This window comes from Cryptomeria japonica, chromosome 6, assembly GCF_030272615.1.
Source record: "Cryptomeria japonica chromosome 6, Sugi_1.0, whole genome shotgun sequence".
NCBI classification, from domain to species: Eukaryota; Viridiplantae; Streptophyta; class Pinopsida; order Cupressales; family Cupressaceae; genus Cryptomeria; species Cryptomeria japonica.
In genome coordinates this window covers 169824315-169829040 of record NC_081410.1, presented here as the reverse complement: position 1 = coordinate 169829040, position 4726 = coordinate 169824315, and positions in this window count along the sequence as shown.

Genomic DNA, 4726 nt, shown 5'->3' with positions numbered 1-4726 from the left:
CAATCTAAAACCTCATGTAAAATCTTTGCCTTATATTGATGTGTTGATTGAGTCTGATAAAGGGTCCTCTGATGAAGATAAGGATGTGTTGAGAATGTTCACGAAATTGGTATCCTAAAAAGTAGCTAAATGTAAAAGATAGTGGACACCGTTGGAGTGAATGTTGATACCAGATTGGTGTAGAGTACATAATGCTAAACATCTAGAAAATCAATGTTTATTATGCTTAACCATTCTGGAGAATGAAAAAAGTAGGAGTGGCATCTTGCTTTCTGGGATGGATATCTCTAGATCAGAGGATTCAGATGGCAAGGGTAACTGTTGGATATTGTTGGTCATTTTTTCTACTACGATATGTTGTTGTCATTGATGTCAACATATTCCAGTGATTGCTCTGGTGATTGCAGATTGGGAAGATTTTCTGACCGGGTTTGTAGTGTTGATTTGTTAATCACTATTTTGCAGAGTTTGGTATATTCCAGTATGATCACATCTGGTGCTAATATTTTGCGATATTGCTTGGGACAGTCTTGTGTATCTTCATTTAAGTTGGATTATGATTTGGTTCTCTATAAGTTATCTTTCTTCATGGCAGTTGTTGATTGGTTGTGTTCTTGATCTTTCAGATGTTGACCAATGAAGATTTGAAAAGTGGTGTTGGTGCAGCTATTCTGGATGATTCTAACATGCTTTTTGGTGTTTCTTAGTCATGTCCCATTTGTGTTGGCAATCCGCATTGATCATTGTGCGATTTTTTGGTGGTTTCTATCAACTGGTGATGATTTGTGTGTTATGCAGTATTTCTGGTGGTGTATCATGTTGTGGTTGATCTTGGCATGATTTCAAGTGGAGTTGTGAGTTTGGGAATTTGATATAGGACCATGTTATGCTATGTAAACCATTATATTGGTCTGGTGGTCAATCTTTATGTTGTGTGATGTAATTTTGTAATTGAGGGTTGATGGTTTGGCCAACCTTGTTATCAAGGTTGATGAATTGTATATATAGGTGATATAGTCATGAAGTTTGGGTGTCGATGATGTGTCTGCATTATTAGAGAGAGGTTTGTGTGCGAACAAGTGATTTATCCTTTGGTGTTGAGTTTGTGGTGAGATTGGTGTTGTAGGGAAGACATCTATGCTTAACCAAAACTGTAATTAGGTATTTCAAGATGTTATTCTTTTAGTTTATTTCTTCTCTATTGTAGTCTAAATCTTATTGTAAGTTAGTGAGACTTCCCTGAGGGTTATAGCCTTTCAGGCCATTATATTTTAGAAGTGAGCTCTAGGTAGTGTGCCTGAATGCATGTGCATTCCCAATTGTAATATTTTAACATACTACTTCAGAGTATCATCTTATTGTGGGTAGGTTTCCACCATGGTTTTTCCCTTAACCACGTTTTCCATGTCAAAATCTTGGTGTTGTGTGTTCTGCTATTAATTTGCTTACTTATCTTATTGCTGTAGTTTTAACAAATATATGTTTTGTGGTTACGTTTGTTGTTCCAGTGAAGACTGATTCACCCCCCCCCTCTTGGTTGTTGCTAACAATTGGTATCAGAGCTAGATCCTTTGGTAGAAGCTTAACCGCTTGAGGAGATCTGTGATGCTAGCTCAAGGTGTAATCTTTAAGAAGGATAGTCTGAGATTTGATGGAAGTAACTATGCTATATGGAAGGACCGGACGTAAGTGCACTTGAAATGTATTTGTGCCCTGACTGATTCTGAGATGAAAAATGTAATGGGACTTTAGACCTCACATGAGATCTGGGTGAAGCTTGAGGTGTTGTATGAAGGTGATAAAAAAGTTAAGGTTGGTTAGCTACAAAGTTTAAAAGGAAAGTATGAGACATTGAAGATGGGAAATGATGAGAACATACACTCTTTTATGGCTAAGGTGAATGGCCTTGTCCCAGGTATCAGATGAGTCGGTGGAATCATTAAGGAAGATGAAATTATTGCTAAGGTGTTGAGATCTTTTCCTTCTGCCTATAAACATAAGGTTGTTGCTATTGATGAGATCTAGAGTGCGACTACTATGACAAGAGATATGTTGGTTGGAAATCTTGTTGCATTTGAGCTGACTAAATTTGAAGAATCGCACGGAAAGTCTGAGACAACATTTAGAGCATATGCATCTATATCTGATAAGTAGAAATATGATCCTACTGAGTGCAGAATATCTAGATACTAAAGAGAGAGAAGAGAGATGGAAGAGAAAAAGAGGGATTTGGATGAACTTGAAGCACTGATTTCTCAGAGATTACCTAAAGGTACCGGTAAGTATGATGGAAAGTTTCCTTTGAAATGTTTCTCTTATAACAACATAGGACATTTTTCTTCTATATGCCCGGAGAGAATGGATAAGTATGACAAACATGATAAGTTTGATAAGAATGATAGGAATGATAGATGTGGCAAGCATAAGAAGTATGACAAGCCTTACAAGCATAACCGAAAGTATAGAATCAGAAGAATTGTTATTATGTTGTTGATGAAGGTATTATAGATGAAGAATATGAAGGAGATGAAGTTGTATTCCTTGCAATTAAGGAAGATGGACATGTACCTATTAATTCCACTACTTGTACTATTGAGGAGAAAGCTTTAGATACTAAGTTGAAGAGAAATATGAATGGGTTTATGACTAGTGATAAAAGCAAATTTGTAAGAATGGAAATATATGATGGTGGAATAGTCAGATTTGGAGATGACAAAGCCTTTGTGATCTATGGGAGAGGTTCTATTTTTTTTATGGTAAGCATAACACTAATGATGTCTTGTATGTTGAAGGTTTGAAGCATAATATTTTGAGTGTTGGATAGATGGTTGATAAGGGTTATGATCTACAATTCAAAGATGGTAAATGCAAGATCTTAAATGCCTCAAGTGTAGAGATTGCATCTGGAACTAAGACCAAAGGTAAAAAATTTCATTTGAATGGTAGTGAGAAAAGTTGTTTGATTGCTTAGATTAATGAGAGTTGGTTATGGAATAAGAGAATTTGCCATGTAAATTTTGATTGAAAGATTAAGATCTGTTCTACACATGTTGTTAGAGATCTTCCTAAGATTGTTAAGCCTGGTAATCTGGTATGTAAGGAATGTCAGTTGAGTAAACAAACAAGAAATTATTTCAAAAGCAAACAATATACAATCTGATAGATTGCTAGATCTTGTGCATATTGACCTATCTGGACCTACAAATGTTAGAAGTGTGTAGGGTAATAGAAATTCTATGCTGCTAATTGATGATTATTATAGGATGACATGGGTTGTCTTTTTGAAGAGGAAATTAGAAGCATTTGATAAATTCAAGATATTCAAAGCTAAGGTTGATACCGAGTCTGGATTGAAGGTGAAGTGTCTGAGATCTAATAGAGGTGGAGAATTCTATTACGATGAGTTCAATTCATTCTATGAGAAGCATGGGACTAGAAGACAGTTATCTGCTCCTAGAACCCCTCAACAAAATGGAGTCATTGATAGGAAGAACAAAACTATTTTGGATGTTGTAAGGATTATGCTAATTGAAGGGAATATTTTGAAGATCTACTGGAGAGAAGCTATTAATAGTGTTGTTTACACATTCAACAAAGTTCACATAAAAGGAGATACTGGTAAGACCCCTTATGAGCTTTGGTTTGGTCATGTTCCTACTATGATATATTTTAGAGTATTTGGTAGCAAATGTTATATCAAAAGAGATGAGGATATAGGAAAGTTTGATGCTAGAAGTGATGAAGGTATTTTCTTGGGATATCAACAAAGAGAAAGGCCTACCGGTGCTACAATAAGAGACTGAGAAAGATAGTAGAAAGTGTAAATGTGAAGATGGATGAGAACCTTGGGAAAGAGATCGGAGCATGTGGTTATGATGATGGTCAACATATTGTTTTAGCCTTTATTCAGCTTGAATAGCCTAAGCATGTTCAAAACAATGTACCACTGAGAGAGGGGGGGTGAATCAGTGGTTACTAGATTCTTTTCCTATTAAACCAAGCTTGGATTACCAGGTATCAACCTAAACACTAAACAATCAAACTGGTAAGATAGGAGTGTATAACAAAAGAGACAAACACACAAATGCATAATCCACAATACCAGATGTACGAGGAAAACCCAATATGGGAAAAACCTCAGTGAGAAATGTTGTTGGAGACTACTACTCCAATCCATCCTCACAATAAAACAAGAAATTAGAAAGTTTTAGGGAACCAACCCAAGGAGCACCAAGCCCTACTGATTTGGGGTACCAGCCCAAGGAGCACCAACCCCTGCACCAAGAACAACCTCAGTGTAATATAATGAAATGCAATTTTGATACAGTGATAGCACCCAGTAGCAAATGAGTTCTGCAACACTTGATCAATGGATTTCTGTTGGTTAACCACCTCCTCTTCTTCATTGGTTCTCATACTGTTGGTTATCAGATTACTCTCTCTGATCACTCACCAGTTACTCCCAGCCTTTCTTCTCTCTCAGCCTCACACTTCATAGTGTCACTCTTGGGTGCCTTCCTAACCAATCACTCCTTATCAGTTCGCTTGACTGTTAGAACTACAACAGTTTGTCGATTACTCTATCTCTACTGGTTAGACCTTCTCACTGGTTCAGCCTGCTAACACATATTATAACTCTCTGAGAATAAACTCTAAGGAATATTGTCTTTCTTCTCTCTCTCACTTTCTTTCCTCTCACATCTCACATCAAGAATCAACTAATTTC